General features: G+C 35.1%; 1 protein-coding gene across 4 annotated transcripts in view; it reads right to left on the bottom strand.

Annotated features, from left to right (window-relative positions):
• LOC116166509 overlaps positions 1-19697 on the bottom strand; it is a 168088-nt gene that overhangs the window by 75250 nt on the left and 73141 nt on the right. The window contains exon 1 of one of the 4 annotated variants that reach the window (XM_031481481.1): positions 3051-3439. The exons of 1 other annotated variant lie outside the window; for it this stretch is intronic. The gene's annotated coding sequence lies outside the window, so the exon portion shown is untranslated. Of the gene's footprint in view, positions 1-3050; positions 3440-19697 lie in introns of those variants that run through there. 2 more of the 4 variants (XM_031481478.1, XM_031481482.1) reach the window with 2 other exon arrangements.

Genomic DNA, 19697 nt, shown 5'->3' with positions numbered 1-19697 from the left:
TCCATAACACTCTAGCTAGATGTACTCGTAGAAGCTACCGGCTCATACTTATGTCTTGTAGACACCGCACTGGATTTTTACGGAATGAAACAGAGGACTAGAAAAGAAATCCTATCTCATTCCGTAAAAATGGTCTATAAGAAATAAAAGAGTAGTAGCCTGTAGCTTCTAAATATCCCTCTCAGCACAAGGTACTGGTAACACAATGTAGGGTGGTTAAGATGGGGGAAGTTCTAGTCCAGTTTAGACTTTAAGGTGACAGGCAAAGGCAATAAATTTATACAGGGTGGTGCACGGTAAGTAGGAACATAGGGATTTAACATGGGAAATGGGTTTTATGCAAAATCCTGCGCTCCTGTACATTTTACAAAAAAAACTGGAGAGTTTAAAGTTGTTCAGAATTAAAAGATGCATACAAAACTGTTTTTGCATGTTTTATTAAGCTTTTGGTATACCCGCAAATTTAAAAATAAATTTCAACATTTCTGTTAGTAGCAATTCATAAAACAACAAAAGTCATGGCTATGGCAATGGTAATGGCAAGGATTTGATAAAAGTTATGCACGATTTACTTTCAAAAACAGCATCTCAGAAATAATTCGTGGGGGGGGGGCCCATTTTAGACAGCGAAATTTGATGGCCGTCAGACACACCTTCAAGGTATAGGCTACCTACTGCAAATTCCAGGACTCTAGAACCATTCCCCTAGAAGTAGTTCGAAACGGCAGAAGTGGGTCCAGAAGGACGGACGGACAAAACGCAACAATAGCACATTTTTTTTTATTCTTAAAAAATGCGCTAAACATTATTGCGGTGAAGCTTGCAATGCCAACCGAAATATATAAATTTTTTTAAAAACGGTCTGTCTACCACCTTAAAGCCTAAACTGCAACTTCCCCCATCTTAACCACCCTACAGCCTGTAGCTTCTACATCTAGATTGCTATGGAAATTCTGATATCAGAAGATAGGGAAAATGAACTGAAATTTGTCATTTTCAGTGTTTCGGTGATATCTCGTTATTTTCAAAAATTTCAAATGCGATTTTTTGTCACAAAAAGGGACAGCTTTGCCCCCATATTTGTATCTCTCGTCGTCACGGAGATGCCAATAGTGGGCCACGAATTTGAACCTCCCTGTACGTTACTTATGATTTTACTGACCGGTCGAAGGATTTGTGAATATGACTTTCGTTGAGAGCGGGATTTCTTGTGTATTCTCAATTTAGGGGTGTAACATCTTTGTGTACGAATTTTGGAAAATATTATTCTTAATCGAAAAAGATATCCAAAAACCTAGGCATAGTTTTATCCTTCCATGCATCATCAGCGCTGATAACAGATTAATGAATTTTTGGACGCAAGTTTCAAATGAAAGTTTCTGGACCCTCGGTTCGTTTGGAAAAATGTCTATTTGGGCTCCCTTAGTTTTTATTTAACTGCTTATACGCTACACCCTGTGTAAGCGCGTGATAAAACTAATTGGAAGTTCCAAATACCAAATGGAAGTCTTCCCTTCGGTCCAAAATTCCCGAACGGTTATTTGACTTCCGAACTTTTAGTTCTTGGTCACCGAAATCGTTCGTTTGACTTTTGTTTGTAAACGAAAGGAGCATAAAGAAAAAATCTCTACATGGTGGATAAGATGGCGAACGAAAATGGTCACAGGAGATTATTTGGTACATCTAGGAGCAAATACAGCATTATTGACGTGCACGTTTCAACTTTTTGGTTTTGTATACAGTATTGTAAATACAATATTGTAAAATTTTCGAAAAATTCTAAGGTAAGTGTAAGTGTCCACTAATTATATACATAAGATTTAGCGTATAGCATATTTATAGTAATTAATGATATAGTTAGTTCCATATGAACATCATAATGAAACGCGCGTACCGTTAAAACCACGACACGTAACCCGAACAACAGGTTCTACAACACTAAAAAAGTTATTTAAGGTCAAAAAAGTTCCAAATAAATTTGACCCACCGTGTATACATGACGCTTAACAAAAAGTCTACAAAATTTTTACAACAATCCATTACTGTAAGTAATAAAATATAGTGTTCGCTTTAAAATAACAAAGTTGTGTCTTATTCCGACATTATGGAGCACCCTGTACATGCAAAGATATTTTTGCGTTATACACACAGCATCATAATTGCCCCCCTTGTATCATAAAAAGGGATAAAAACTTCCTCACCATGTTTGAGATTCAGAGCAATCGCTAAATTCGCTAATAGTAATCGATTGAAGAGAGTTATCGTATGCACCTCCCCAAAAGACAAGTTCGAACTGCATCCTTGAGTCTAAATACAGCATATTACATTATTCACAGTAAATGCATTTCTTAATTTGATATAAGTACAGTTAATTACGTGAAAGTATCAAGGGTTTCTTCTCAAGAAGAAAATCACAAAGTTGTAATGATAAAATGTGAATTGCCAAATTTCGAACTTGTGCATGGAAATCTGTCTCTGTAAATTTTTTTCTGGAGTATTTATTACTACTCTCTATCTTTGTATAGTAGGATTAACTGATGTAGCTCCGTTGAAATCTAAATATCGATATAAGCTACATAAGAAAAGAACTGAGAGTTGCTATTTCCGATTTAGAACCCAAAGCTAGAGGTTGTGTTTTTCAAAGCAAGCGCAATGTTAATTATTCATCTTGAGAATCTAAAATAGTTTTCCATGTTTTAAAAGCCAAAAATAATGTCACAGCACCTTATTGTGTTCGGGGCACTACTAAAGTAATGGTACTATAAGAAAAGAGCATTCAAGATAACACTTCCCTACGCTACGAACCCCTTTTTCGTATTTTTCGTTAAATTTTTCAACAAAAGCGCACAAAGAAGTAATCAATTTTGTTCTTTTTAGCTTGAATTAAAATTAGCATCCAGTGAAAAAAGCCGCTTCTAAATTTCCAAGCGAGAAGCTCGACTCCAATAATTCAACTTAATTTGGGCGTGCTACGTTCGAAATTCAATTTCTAAAGGAAGTCGGTCCCGCGTTTGCTTTATAGAGAAAGTATCGATCATTTCCCTACCTACCTCAAATAAAAATTTGTTTTACATACGCCACCATCTTCAATCCTAAAAATAACGAAGGTTAGAGAATCAAACAAACAAAAAAATAGGTCATTAACGTTGCGTAGAAGGCACACACAGCGTTGACGACCTTCTCAGCTTTACGGCTCTAAAAAAGATCTCACTTGGTTTCTCCCTTTACGTGTATTTTTTTAAGGGCCAGAGGTGAGAGGACCATTTATCCGCCGTTACGCTGAAATTAAAAATACATTCGCGAAGAGAAATGGAATCGCGGAGTCAATTTTTCATAGATCGAAGGGGGCCTGTTGATCGCAACGGACGGCGGGCGGCCGGCGGCGTTATTTGGGTCGATTTAATTTACGAGACGCTTAGACGCATTTGTTCTTTTCTTGGCGGGTTTATTAATGTTTCATTGTGTTCCGGCAAAAGTGTGCGATCGTTTTTGGGGGAAATTAGTGTCCATAAATTTGTTATGGATGCTAGTTTCATACTCGGTCCACTGTTTCAGCATTGGTGAAGCAATTTAAAAGGCGTCGATCGGACGAAGATGGTTACAGTTTTATTGGCGTCGTAAATTTTACTACTAAAATTAACAACCAATTCCAGGTTCCAATTTGGAAAATATGAGCATGACCGTTAACGGTGTGCAGGACAGGTTGGATGTACTTCAATGTCGGTCAATTGATTGGTAAAAAAGCAAAAAGGATAAGATGCCATAATTTATTGATAATAGCATTCAATAAGGAATCCGATTCCTTATTCAATGGTAATAACTTCAGAGAGCAGCGTCACTGTAACTACTTTATTAAATAAAGCACATTCGTGCTGCTTAAGAAACGTAGCAATAACTGTATGTGACAAATTATATAGAGAATAGCCACTAGGTAGAAGTTACAATTTGGAAAGACTTTGTATTCAGTTTAAATTTACAATTTCGTACACGCCAAGAGGAAAGTGGAATTACAACCGTACGATTCTTCTTAATTCTAAATTACAAAGAGAAAAGAGAAAAAAACCGAAAAAATATTGAAGATGAAGCACTAAGGAAGAACGCGTAAATAAGGGAATATTTAATCGAAATTTTGACGTAAGGTAAACGTTATCAGCTCAGATGTTTTGTAAAAAGGCGTTATCTGACAAATTATTGCCCTTGTTTACTAACAGCACCACGTGCAAGTTAACGAATGCAGGTGTTTGGGGTTCGGGCGATGGCGGTGGGAATAGCGAGCGATAACGAGGAACAACGATATGGAATTTAACTGCTACAGTTTTCAGGTCGATTGAGAAAAGTGTATGCCATTGAACGCCAAATTTTACAGGCAGTTTTCGCCAAATAAAGAAATTCTTGCACCTGAAGTTAATATGCATGCGGTTCCGCAGTTAACAAAACAAAGTCGTCCAGTTTTGTTAAAGTGTTGTTTAATTAAACATTTTGTATTACTCAAACAGATAGTATAATTATTAACTTCATCAAGCAAGTTATTGAATTACCTAAGTTATGTGTTAAACAAAGTGTTTTAAGTTTGAAAAGCTGTCAGCTCTGGGTAAAGTGTTTGGTTCATCGTTTATCGTGTTTTCATGTTCGGATCAGATAATTTGGATTTTTAACTGATTTGTGAAAAGTTGGATCTCTTGAATTGTTTACTTTTTGTTACAGGATTTTTCTTTTAATTTCTGTTTACCCGTTGGAATTTAAGGACTTTGATTGAGACTTTCGAATCTTTCAAATTGTTAAGTGTTTCAAGTAAATTTTTCTTTGAGTCAGAACCCAGTCGTGCCCTGTGATAAATTAAAAAAAAATAGTGGTGTCATTTATTTTATAAGCTTTTGGAATAGGTCCATACTGTTTACAAGGCTAAGTCAGTCTATAAAACTTTGGCAGGAACCAGAAATGTTTTTAAAATGCATTTAAATGTCCTAAAAGTGCCGAAGACCTAAATCTCCCATGAAAGATTGAAGGATCTAGAAATGCGAAAGAACGCTCTGTAATAACCGTGAAGACAATTAATTCGAATTTTAAAATTTGGATTAAACGTTGAAATTCAAAACTAAGACATTTTTATAGTATGAGTACAAAAATGTGTAAAAAATGCGTTCGTGGTATTGGATTTACATTCCCTTTATTACATCAAATAAGTGTCTGCCCCGTGGGCAGCCTAAAATTACATTTTATTTTGCTTTTAGTATCAATTCTCTACACTTTTGTTGTTTGTTTGGGCATCTTATCTCTTTTGTAGGTGGGAAAGAATATTCCTAACGCGGAATGTGAGCCCATGTATTACTGCCTTCACTGTACTCCCCCAGTTTGAAAGACAAGCATCTCTTTTTCTACTTACGGATTTTCAAAAAGATCGAATGAATTTTACTTAGTGTGTTAATTTTCGAGATTACTTTTTTACATTTTTCCATAAATAACAATAACAGTTGAAAATGAGCGTATCTTATTGAAAATTTTATTCTAAACGAGTTCATTTCTATTCATTTTTTCCCTCAGAGCAATAGTTTTCAAAATAATAATAATAATGTTTATTTACGCCTAGGGCAATTTACAATATAATATACTATAATAATAAATAATCGTAGCTAACAACTACGTGTACCTAAGTAGATGACACGAAATAATTAAATTTAAATATTGATATGATAACACGCAACGTCATTCAGTTAAAAGTATTATAGTATTCCATTTGAAAATCGGGAGAGATACACTAAATAAATCGATTTTATCATTAAAATTGTTCAATAACTCCAACAATCGATTTCGAGGACTGTTACGAAGGTAAAGAGTTCGATTAAGTCTCATGTAAAGAAGCCTCGAAGATCGAACGAATCTTTGAGGAACATTAAAGTAAATGTCAGACAAGATAGTATGACAGTTTATGTGGCCGTTTAATAACTTAAAGCCGAACTGTAGGGTAAGTAGTGTTCTTCGATTTTCTAACCGCATGATATTGAGATATAGTCTTACGTCATTGGTTCTTTCAAACACGATTCCTGCCAAAGAGAGCTTATATTTTAACAATAGAAGAAAATAGGATTGCACTCTTTCCAATCTATCGATATGTGTGGTAAGATAGGGAGACCATATTATACAGCAATAATCAAGATTCGATCGAACTAATGAGTAGTATAGGGTGCGTAATGTGCACGGATTAGAAAAATTTTGCATTGCCTGTTGATAAACCCAATCATGTTGGTAGTTTTAGATACAATGTGATCATAATGCAATCGAAATGTAAGCTTGGAATCCAAGATCACACCTAAATCACGAACAGAATCCACGCAATCAATCAGCTGACCGTACAGATAGTAACTTTGCAAAGGTGGAGAGTTCCTTCTGGAAAAACAGATCACGTGACACTTTTCAACATTTAATTTCATGTCATTTTCAACCACCCACTTTTCAAGTCGCACTAAATCAGATTGTAGCAAACTCATGTCTCGAAGGTCTGCAATAGGTCTATATATCTTCAGATCGTCCGCAAATAAGACATGTTTAGACACAAACACCGATGATATATCGTTTATAAAAATCAAAAATAGTACTGGACCAAGATGGGATCCTTGAGGAACACCCGAACTCACTTCAATTGGATTGGACCACGTATCACTTATCTTCACCTGTGCTTTCCGATTGCATAAGTAGTTCTGGAGCAGAATCAAAGCAGTTCCGCTAACACCATATTTTTTTAGCTTAAATATTAATAAGTCGTGGTTAACTTTATCGAAGGCCTTAGCGAAGTCCGTGTAAACCGCGTGAACATCAAGTCCACGGTCCAGTGAGACGAAAATGTCATTGGTGTAGCCGAACAAGTTGGTTTCAGCTGATCTGCCTTTGCTAAATCCGTGTTGGTATTGAGTAATTATAGTCGAAAAAGCATCCGTTAATTGAGGAGCAAGAATCGCCTCCAATAATTTCGGAATAGCAGAGAGAATTGCTATAGGTCTATAATTAGAGATTTCATTCTTAGCACCACTTTTATGTATTGGAACTATCCGAGAATTTTTCCACACTGAAGGAACACATCCACTTTTTAAAATAGACGAGAACAACAGAAACATGGGTAAATAGATAGATTCGGCACAACATTTTAAAAATCTAGGAGCTATTCCGTCAGGGCCGACACTCCCGTTCTCTTTGGTACGTATGAGATGGTTGAAAATCTGTTCAGCAGAAATTGTGAAACAATTCAGTGTTACCTCAGTTGTGGAAGAGAAGGAGTTTTCCTTGAGTGTTCCGTCCGTAAAAGCAGAGGCAAAATGATCAGCAAAACCGTTGGCAATGGCTTCGTTGTCAGTAATGAGAGTCTCACCTATACACATGGTAGATGGCAGTTGTGATGTTTTGTTGATGTTGTGGTAGAACCTCCAGAAGTTTCGTGGATTTGAAGTGATGTTATCTTCGCACGATTTCACGAAACGATCGTGACACTCGGAGATCATAGCTTTACACTGCTCACGGAGATTCGAAAAAATGGTGTATAATCACTCATGGATTTAGTTTCTTTGAAACGTTTGTGTGCTAACTTTTTAGATTTAATCATCATCTGAAGTCTACTGCTGAACCAAGGAGGGTATGTAGAATCATAACACTTAATTTTTGGAACGGATGCTTCGATTATATTATATATCACAGAATAGAATCTATCAACACATGACTCAACATCACAGTTAGAAAAAAGGGTGTGCCAGTTTACAGTCCTGATCTGATCATTTATCAAATCGTAAGGTGCGGTGCATTTGAGAAATTATATTTATACACAGCCCGATTTTTACTTTCATTTATGAAATGTGAGTGCACGGGTATGATAACAGTAAGGGCTGGGTGGTAAGAATCACAGCTGACTAAACACGTATCACATTTTTTACTGATAGATCACAGTTGGAGAAGATCAAATCCAGAATATTATTGCTACGGGCACTGTTCCTGATGTTGTTGTATTGATTGAACCCAATTACATGTAAATTCTGGCATAAGATTTCGTTAACGAGATATTGGCAGTCAAATGTGAAAAACACGACATTTTCCCATTTTTTCTTCGTTTTTTGTATATAACAATATGTTCCGGGCGTTTCCGGCCAGGGGGACTATGATTTTCCGATTCAGCGGATTTTACATAGGATGCGCTTGGTGTCGTTCAGTGAAATGACAACATCCAGTTTATACTACTTTTAGAGCTAATTTGACTGGACTATAAGGCCAGGGTTAATAACCCAATCCTTAGCTGCACAGGCGAATTGACGCCAAAACAATTTGTTTGCCGTTGGTCTTTGTTTCGGCTTCAGTTCGCCTAGTCAGTTTAGAATTGGTTTACCTACTGTTTAACAAATTTAATAAACTAAATGTATTTTAATTTAGAAAACAGCCATAACTAAAACAATTGATTCAATTTAATCAAATCTTTCATTTTAGCATCTTCCAAAACGTTTCGTTTTAGGATACTTAACAAATAGCCTGAGTGAATATCTGCTTGAATTCTAGGAAACAATAAACTGAAAATTAATTGAAAATAAAAGCCTCCCTTCAGTCAGCTTAATGTTTTCAATTCTTTCCATCACTTCATATAAACTTGAAACAATGAAATTTGGTTATTGATACGAAATGATTAAATTCTCGCATGAACATTCTGATATTCTGGGAAACAACAAGTACATAGAGATCACAAAATACTACTTTTTTGCAGTACAATTTCGAGCCTTATTAATACGATATTAATCCATATTTTTTAATTCTTTTACGTAGATACGAAATAGATCCAAACCCCATTTCGCTTCAACATGTTGTGCAGTTTAGATAATAGTACCTACAGCATAAAACAAACGGCAAGAAATCAACTCGCATACTTCAAATTTATTTCAGGGATCAGAATTAATACGCAAACACACAGAAGTATGAATAATTGTGGCATGTTCATTTCCCAAATATGCGGGTAAATGTATCCTTTATTTTTTAGTTTTATAGTTAGGTCCATTAATTGGCATAGGATGTAAGGTAATTGCTTTGCTAACGATTTAATAGGGGTTTTGCTTTTTGAGTTTGAATTTGCAAGGCCTTATTAAACACTGCGCATGGTTTATAAAATAAGTTGAGGTAAGGCCCGTGTTTAGGGGTAGGTAAGCTTTGTTATAGATAGCTTTCTCATGTACGTATCAGTTTCATTGAGAAGGTCGCTTGAAGCAAATTTTTTTTTAATTAATTAATTTTTAGGCTGTTTTGACGCCAGGGTTAGGTTTACCATTTATCACTTTAGGGTATATTTTACATTTTAACAACCCGCAGGAAGGCGACTTTAAAATTCAATAACAATTTTTTGTGATCGGCTTGTGTGATGAGTCGGGGGTTTTTGTTTGCTTTATGTGGGGGCGTAATATGTTTGTTAGATTTGTTTACAGTGGTACTATTCCATCACTTTGTTTTGCATATGTTTGAAATGTGACAATTTTTCATGACTCCTGAATATGTGTTATTGGAGTACTGTTAAGTGATGCAACTCGAATTATGAGAGGAAAATTCTTGTTTGTATTTCGAGTGTGAAATGTTTTAACGTTTTCAATTAAATTTGACTCCCCACATTTCTTGCGTTTTATTTAAGTTGGTCGATCAAAGAGCGACACGCAGACATCCTCGAGCAACTCGTTTCACCACACAACGTAGATCCTATCACTAGACAGGTTTGCTACTTGACTTGACAGTTAGGTTTGGCAAGAATTTTGATTTTACTCACTTCATTTGCTAGCAATTAATAATATAACATGTTTCAAATCAGTATAGACAACAAACGATAAACGCAGACGGACGAACAGAAAGTCCAAATGACCAAAATTTAATCAGTTAATCCCTTGATCACTGTCTACCTATTACTGAAAACAGAATTGTTAAATTAGAAACCGTTCGCAAGCCCTCACTTCAAATTTTTAGGATACAATTCACCCCCGCCTCAGGGTTGGAGTTACATGTACCTTATATGATATTCTATGTTAATCCCAATACACGATTTGTTATTATTATAAATAATCGTCACGCAATATCGGCCTCACTCCCAGGGAGTTGCATCATTTTCGTTTTGAGGAGTAGTTAATTAAACCTTTGAATGGTCGCCATACTTGCAGCAAATTACACCAGAAAAAGTGTCAGCATCTCCCGGTCTATAAAATACAAAAACTCGAATACGGCAAACTTTCACACCACACCACAAAGACGAAAAGATACATTTTCTAGAACTTTGTCGAAAATATTCCCGATGTAGACCTCAAAAAAGTTCCAGAAGATTCTTCATTAAATACTAGAATGGAAGATCCTTCCACCAAGTAGTAGGCAAAAACACAATTGGCAGTTGCCCGTCATAAATTGCCTCATCCTTTAGCCTACAATTTACAGGACATGCGTTTAGAAGTACTTCAGCTACAATGTTGGCGAACAAAGGGAATGTGTCGCGGAAAGAATCTATTGAAAATAAGATGAAATTCGCGAAAAAAAAGTTTTGTAGGATGGAAATGCTGTTGCGGTTGCGGAGACATCACCAATTTCAGTTTCCAGTAATTTTAACGTGTCAATTCTTCCCCATAATGAAGTGACCAAAAATTCAATTACAACTTTAATTGAAAAAAACCAAATTCCTACCGTTTTTAATAATTATTATTCTCCAATTCCAATTCAACATGAAATATCCTCGGAAATATCTAAAATGTTTGCCCTCTATTACTCGTACATAACATTCCGTTCATATTTTTTGTTGTTAATTGTGCATGCTTTTTTTTTTCAAAATAAAGAGTTGTTATAAAATTACATTTAACGTAAGGACTGGACTACGTATTAGGTCTAACAGGTCTATAGTCAGGTCTTGTTTTGCGAAAATCCAAATGCAAGAAGCATTTCATGTAACAAATAAGTTAAAACCGCCCCCCCCCCCTAATTCGACCCCGCTGAATCCGAAAATGTTTCCACTTTTGGCCATATGTACCTGATCCAGGTGTCTATTTCTGTTTTCGGGGACGTAGAGCACTATCAAGCACTTAAAAATAAATTTGGTGCATTAAAACACCATTAAAAGTCCATATTTTAACGAAAATTCTCCAGAAATCGAAAAATTAGGTGGAAATGTGTATTAGATGCTGTGCAATGTTTGAGGGGATCCGGACCGCGTTTAATTAAATGCTCAAAAACATTTTGAACAGTATTTAGGATATTCATTTAGTCGACTAATTGACATTAGTACTTTCTTTATTCATCCTCACCTGTCCCATTCACGCACTTTGCTTTACATCTGCACAACTTTGTGCAAGGGACCCAGGACTCTTTCTCATAAGTCAATGATAAATAAATCATTTGTAAAACCCTAGACCCCTCCTCTCCCCAACCATGGGAAGTGTGGCTCTCGCAAATTTCATGCAAAAAGAAATGGCTCTTGTAAAAAGTTTCGCCACCCCTGATCTTATTGTTACTTTGGATGTAACTCCCCACTTAAATTACTTAAATTGTGGTAATTTTAATTAATTCCAGGTATACAGAAGGAACGGACAGGAGATCCAACGGCAAACTGAGTCGATTACTACCTGGGAAATTTTCAGCTAAAATATTTTCAATTTTATACGCCCTAGGCTTTTACCAAATGGTATAGTCTTAACTTCATTTTTTAAATCTACACGAATTGTGGACTACATTTGATAAATTTTTCGAAATTTTTGGAAACTTCTTCAGTAAATAAATTGCCTTTTGTAAAGCGAAAATAAATCGGACCCATTATTTTCTGGATTTGCTTAAATAAGAAATCGGCCTTACTTAATATGTAATATAACAGTTCAAAAAGTTTATACCTAGGCAGAGTCGAAATTGCGACAGCTTAACTTTTTTTTAGTGCATTTTTCAACCAATGTTCAATGGTGGTATTATGGCCATTTTTCCGTCAGTTCGTCCGAGGCCTTATCTACTCCTTCACTTTTGAAGATATGTAGTTCGTTCTTTTTGCATACATGGAAAATGCGCTAGTTACTCGCCTTAGGGCGAAAACCTTTTCTATTTTTAATGAATACCCCCCCCCCCCTCCCCAGTCACGGATAGTTCTATTACATCAATTCCATGACAACAGGGATAGTATTTGTTTCTTGACGGTTCTGTTAAATAAAAGACAAGTAATAATTAAAAATACTACAATAGCTGTACAAATTTTCCATTTACTCCCCTTTATACAAAAAACTGTTCATTTAAACTACCCTTATTTTTCAGAGTGGAATCCACTGGTCAACAAAGGATAGGGGTTTTCATTAACCCTAATTTACAGATCTGGGGTCGATCGCACCCTACAGCCACTTTCAATGTCCATAAGTTTTTTTTCTTTCAATATTTGGGCCTGGGAGCTCGAGTACCTTCCAAGTTTAGTCTTTTCTATCTGGGGTTCGTTCCACCCCACGCCCGTAAACTTGAAAGATTTAGTGGCCAGTAAACTAGGGTTAATTTGGGTGCGTAGAATCCAAATCAATTTGTACTTTTTCGATCAGACTTCTCAATCAAAAGTTATAGACTAGAAAAAAATTCAAAGGGCTGTAACTTTTGAACTAGTAGCCCAATCTTGGAATTGTTTGAAATTATGGATTCTACAGGCCACATTCTATAAGAGACCATTTTTTTTTTCGGGGCTCAAAAAAAAGGCAGGGTGTATATAACCTTCGTTTTTAACCAAAAATCGACTACACCAAAATTTCTCGGGAAAACACTTTTTCTTATTAAAAAAAAGATTTTCGCATTTTAAATACGATATTAGGTATGACTTTCTGAATACTTCGTAAACATTTTTTAGTGAATTTTTACAAATAAGGCAAGTGTTACTTTGAAACATGCATTATTGTTGTAATATGATATATTTGAATGTGTGCATGCAGGACCACAAAAATAGAAGAGAAAGAGAAAGCGTTCGGAACGAATATCTACTTTTATAATTAACTTTTCGTTAAAATATGACCTTTTAATACTGTTTGGAATAGACACCTGGGTCGCATACATATGACCAGAAGCAGAAAAACTCTTAAATTTAACGTTATTTTGGCCGCCATTTCGAATTCCGCTTGGAATTTCGACTTGCCAAATGGAATTTTCGGATTCAGCGGGGTCGAATAGGGGGGTAACGGTTTTCTCAATTGTTACATAAAATGTTTCTTGCATTTAAACGGAAAGCTTTTCTTAGATTTTAGACTACTGGGGCGGTAAGTATGATTTACAACTCTCCTCTCATATCTTGTGAGATGCCAAAAACGCGCGATCGTGCATAAAATATGTTCTACTTCCTACAATGGAACTATGGCAATTATGCGACACGTCGAGTATTTATTTTTCTTTACTATTTATAGGTCCCTGTTACCCTTACATCGTTACGCACCGCGAGATTCTAAAATATTCGAATATTCGGAGGAAAAAATGAATACCTAATATAGAGCATGTTCGTAGGAATTTTTAGCACAGCAATTTATATTAGCTACGCAACCTTTACAATATGAAGGTAGCTCTAGCTTAAGTAAACTAGTAGATACCTCTGCAGAATATGATGACTCAGTTGACATACTGTAGGTAGAATGTAATAACAAAGGAACATTATTGTGGGAAGATTTGTGGAAATTAATTACGTCTTTTCCTTCTTATGTAGGTAATAAGAAAGTATAATATTCCTTCTGTAAATCCACCTTGCCAAAGGCGTCAATTATTCTAATATAGCCCAATTTATTATTAAAGCTTTAATCAGATTGTCGCATCCAGAACTAAAAATCTCGATGCCGGAATCAGTTTCCCTTTTTCTCCGTAAGGTCATCTCACTATTATACTATTCTTTACAGGTGGTAGAATGAAGCAATTTATTTCACAATTAAATTTTGGAAATATGCTAAATAATAAAGGTGTCATTCTACACACGTGTCCATGTGCAGATTAAAACTGATACACGATTTTATTGCACATGAAGAACCATAGTAATTGACAACTGATTGACATTACACCTCAGGAGCTCGAAGGTAAAGAAGGTAGTAAGAATAATATATTGAATAAAGACGCAATTAAAGTTTAAAACCTTTCTTCTTGTTATAAGAATTTTAATTAACAAAAACGCCTGAAGTCTGTGCGCAATACAAAGTACATAAGCCGTCCAATTGTAAACGTGGCATTATTCCAATTTTACGTGGAAACAGTATACTCCCCTGATTACAAATTTAAGATCTCCCTAACATTTACACTTCATCTCCTCCAATCCACGTTAAAAATATTGTTCATTAAACATTTATCCGTGCCTTTTGATTTTTTGGGCACGTACTCGGTATAAATATTAAAAGGAACGTCTTGCGAATGTGGGTCAACGTTTTCTAATTTCGCAGCGAAGACAAAGCTACGGGGTGAAATTAAAGCTCCGAGATGTAACGATCAAAACTGGAAATGGGAGGAAGCGAGTAACAGATGCCGTCTTTATGATTAAACGCATTAAGCTTGAGTAACGTTGTTTATGTAGGTAATATCAATCCCTAAATTCCTTTAATTTATTAACTGTATTGAGTTAACCGTAAGATTCTGATTAGGTACGCTTTGCTTTGTTGATATACATAGTTTCTCTCCGATGCTTATAAAGCTGACGTATAAATTATTCTCTAGTTTCCTTTGTTTCGATTTCGCCATCGTTGCAAATCAATAATCCACATGTCAAGGTATTAGTCGTGAGCCGTTCATAAAATTTTCGATTTACTATCTTTACTATTCATATCCAATTTGTAGGCCGAGCGAAAGTTTATTTTCACAGCTGTTTCTGATGTTTTACACATACTTTCTTGCAATCTGAAAGTTCGTTGAAAATTTGGTCAATAAACTAAGCAGTTTAGAGGGCACTTCCGCACTCTTAATAGATGTTGTAATTTTCACGAAACCTTTTTTAACTAAGTATTAAAGAAACCCTTCTAAAAATATCATTGTCTCATTTTTAAATCCTCTTGGAATCCTCCTGATATAAGTTTTTCAAAATCTTATTTTGCTATTGAAATATTCTTAAAAAATCTACAAATTTATCAACAAATCTTTTTGGAAATTAATATTCTTTTCTTAAAAATATTTTCATAAAACAATCTTTAGAAAACTCCTTGAAATTCTCAAACGCCCTTTCCAATTTTTTTTTATTTGAATAGAAACCCTTCAGGAAACTTTCTAGAGAGTTTCTTGAAAGAGGTTATTGCAATATTTTTAGAAATTTTTAGCAAAATTTTAATTTCATAGCAACCGCAGCAATTTTAATACCACAACATACAGGGAGATTCATGTAGCCCGATTGTTAGAAGGTTTTAAACTTGCAGTTGCAATATCACCTTGAAATTTGGTTTACCTACAGTCATAAACTCATAATCGACCATTGCGAATTGAAATCAAATAATTTCAACATGGCACCGTAAAATGGCGGCAAGATCTCAAGATCTTGGTTTTTTTTAATTGATCTCATTCTTATTTATTTATTTATTTATTATCCCTATGCTTCCACAATTTAACCGAATCTGTAAGTATAATAATAAAAAAAACTACTCAATTTAAGACACCCTGTATTGTGTAATTCTAAAAAAACTCCCTAATGATTCAAATTTCCCTGCAACCGACTGTAATGTTGAATCGATATAAATAGACATAGAACTCTTTTCATGGCGCTACTGTTAGGGAAATAATTGTAATTGATGATCCTTTAAAGTTTTCACCTGTTGAACGTAACCCCCATGCGTGCCCACGCGAAAACTTTTGAAGATCTGAATAATTTATTTAAGACACGGCCCTATATTTGCGACAGCTTCCAGCCTATTTCCGTTCGGTTACCATTAGGGAACTGAGTTATGAACTTAAAAGTTGGCATACATTCAGTTTTTACTAACTGAATAATTTAATTCGGCTAAGCTTATAAACAATAATAAATGATGTTTTTTGTTGTTGAAATTTTATCGTTTTAAAGGAAAAGGAATATTATAAATTGGCGCTAATGGAGTTTTCTGTTTTTTTTGCATTCATGTTTTGCTTTCAGTATGAGGTGCGGTTTCGTTGATTATGATGTGAAAGCTTTTACAGAATGTAGGGACACGTGTGTAAAATCAATTTTAATTAACAGGCATAACGTAATATTATAAAACGGTGCATAATCGAGAAACCACCATATTGAGTGGAGAATTTGGACGCCCTAAGTATGTGAGATGATTCTAGGGCATTTCGTCCTCGGACTATCCGTCCAGCAAAAAGTATTTTTTTAAACAAAAGCGCGCCTGTCCAAAAATGTTTGTACCTATAGAAATTGACACAATAAAATCCAAAAAGACAAACATTTGGTCGTGGTGGTACTTAGGGTAAATTTCAAACTACCACAACTCTACAACTGAATGTACTGGAAATCAGAAGGTTCACTCGTGGTGAAAATTGTTGTGTAAACTACATGGGGGTGTCATTTCTCTAGGTTAAAGCAATGCCCAAGATGAGAGCGAACTACTTTTTAGTATAAAAATACGTATTAACGTAATATTGAAAATGGTAGTCAGCACATCCTGTATTATAACATAATTAAGGTTATTTCAGACCAATGAATTTTTTTAATTGGAAAAATATGTTGATTTATCATTTTAACGTTAGTTTCTTATTTTAAATTTAGTTGGTAATTGTTTCATTTAATTCTATTTGTTGTGTTTAGTTTGTATTAAAACGGGACACTTTAATGGAAAATTTTACGTGTGTTTTAAAGTTTTATATGGTCAGATGTTGATAAAAAGTTGTAATCGGACAAAAATTAGTTGGTTTTTCGACAATGTCAAGTGCGAGATAAGCGATGCAGGTGGTTATCAGCTCTGGCGGCGTAGATGGAATTTCGAGCGTCGTCGGGAATAAAAATGTTGATTTTATTAGAGAAAATTTGGAACTGTTTGAATTTATGGATTCTACAGGCCACATTCTATAAGAAAATTTGTTTTCCGGGTCGATCCGAGAAAATTTTTTCTTCGGGGCTCAAAAAAAGGCAGTGTATAACCTTCCTTTTTTACCAAAAATCGACTACACCAAAATTTCTAGGGAAAACACTTTTTTTTATTAATTTGGATGCGTAGAATCCAAATCAATTTGTACTTTTTCGATCAGACTTCTCAATCAAAAGTTATAGACTGGAAACCAATTTCGAAAAAAATTCAAAGGCCTGTAACTTTTGAACTAGTAGCACAATCTTGGAACTGTTTGAAATTATGGATTCTACAGGCCATATTCTATAAGAACATTTTTTTTCCGGGTCGATCTGAGACAATTTTTGTTTCGGGGCTCAAAAAAAGGCAGTGTGCAACCTTCCTTTTTTAGCAAAAATCGACTTCACCAAAATTTCTCAGGAAAACACTTTTTCTTATTAATTTGGGCGCGTAGAATCCAAATCAATTCGTACTTTTTCGATCAGACTTCTCAATCAAAAGTTATAGACTGGAAAACAATTTCGAAAAAAAATTCAAAGGGCTGTAACTTAAACTAGTAGCCAAATCTTGGAACTGTTTGAAATTATGGATTCTACAGGCCACATTCTCTAAGAAAATTTTTTTACGGGTCGATCTGAGACAATTTTTTCTTCGGGGCTCAAAAAAAGGCAGTGTATAACCTTCCTTTTTTACCAAAAATCGACTACACCAAAATTTCTCGGGAAAACACTTTTTCTTATTAATTTTGGTGCGTAGAATCCAAATCAATTCGTACTTTTTCGATCAGACTTCTCAATCAAAAGTTATAGACTAGAAACCAATTTCGAAAAAAAATTCAAAGGGCTGTAACTTTTGAACTAGTAGCCCAATCTTGGAACTGTTTGAAATTATGGATTCTACAGGCCACATTCTATAAGAAAATTTTTTTCCGGGTCGATCTGAGACAATTTTTTTTTCGGGGCTCAAAAAAAGGCAGTGTATAACCTTCCTTTTTTACCAAAAATCGACTGCACCAAAATTTCTCCGGAAAACACTTTTTCTTATTAATTTTGGTGCGTAGAATCCAAAACAATTCGTACTTTTTCGATCAGACTTCTCAATCAAAAGTTATAGACTAGAAACCAATTTCGAAAAAAAATTCAAAGGGCTGTAACTTTTGAACTAGTAGCCCAATCTTGGAACTGTTTGAAATTATGGATTCTACAGGCCACATTCTATAAGAAAAAATTTTTTCCGGGTCGATCTGAGACAATTTTTTTTTCGGGGCTCAAAAAAAGGCAGTGTATAACCTTCCTTTTTTACCAAAAATCGACTACACCAAAATTTCTCGGAAAACACTTTTTCTTATTAATTTGGGTGCGTAGAATCCAAATCAATTCGTACTTTTTCGATCAGACTTCTCAATCAAAAGTTATAGACTAGAAACCAATTTCGAAATAAAAAGGGCTGTAACTTTTGAACTAGTAGCCCAATCTTGGAACTGTTTGAAATTATGAATTCCACAGGCCACATTCAATATATAAGGAAATTTTTTTCCGGGTCGATCTGAGACAATTTTTGTTTCGGGGCTGGGAAATCCCAAAAATGTGGGGAGAGGAGAATTGCACAGTGAATGAATGCTAGGGAACGGCATTAGAAAGCTCGAACATTATAGGAACCGCAGTGCTTTTCACTGAGCCTGTTAGGCACTCCTTTCGCAGCGGCGCTAAACATGTTCTGAGGTAGCAGGAAAAAGCCAAAGTACGCGGCACTCCACCAAAGCGAAGACTTTAGTCCCCCTACGATATGTAATCGGGTATTGTTTTTTTTTAAATTTTCTCGAAGCCGGTTTATTGGGCGGGGCCACTACATATCTTAAGAATAACAATAAGAATAAGCAAAGATCATAGAATAAGTTTGTGATCTGTAATAACAGTATACTAACTAAAGATTCGTCAATTTACTAATACGAGTACATTAAACCCTGCGATTGAATATTAAGACACCCTGTATACCTATTTTAAAGGTAAAGTTTTTTAGAAAATGGAAATACCACGAGAATTCATCGAATCAAACGTTTCCTTTCAAAATTCAAACTGTATTATAAATGTAATTATCCCCTCTTATTTTGTTTACTAGTCTGCTGGCAGGTAATAAATGCAAAAATTACCATCAAATTTAACTTTAGAGTGGGTCTCCCGATTGCTTGGTCGTCTCTTGTAAAAGAGAAAAGTTTTCGGATTGAATTTTGAGCTTCTGCTTGCTTGGAAACTAATTTGTGACGTAATTTTAGTTTCGAAAAATCAAGGGTATCTTTCAAAAAACGTTTTTTGCACTTTTAACACAATAATGTGGTTTATCGCAAGTTTTTAGTAAGATGATGCCGCTCCTCGTTTGTTCACGGAGGAATTTATTTGCATCCAATCGTTAAAAATAATCCTTTGTTAGCGCATTTTTAATGACACATCTAATTACACTCGTTCTTGACTATTAACAGCTGTCTTTATTCATTTCTACGACTAAACACGCAGGGTTCGCTTAAAATTCCCTTTTTTTACTCGCACAAATAATTGCTTTTGGCGTAAGTTCGAATAAAACGTTTATAATTACTTTACATCGCGCAACTTAACTTCGTGAGGAAATTTCCGTTTTAATTACTTGCTGTCATTTTACACCTTTTAACCCTACATCTGTTTTCTTTGGAAAACTCGCGTGACACGTCCGAAATTTTCTTTTCAC

The sequence above is a fragment of the Photinus pyralis genome, unplaced genomic scaffold (genome assembly GCF_008802855.1).
Source record: "Photinus pyralis isolate 1611_PpyrPB1 unplaced genomic scaffold, Ppyr1.3 Ppyr1.4_LG3b, whole genome shotgun sequence".
Lineage (NCBI taxonomy): Eukaryota > Metazoa > Arthropoda > Insecta > Coleoptera > Lampyridae > Photinus > Photinus pyralis.
Note: the sequence above shows the minus strand (reverse complement) of the source record. Positions and strands in the feature narration are given on the sequence as shown.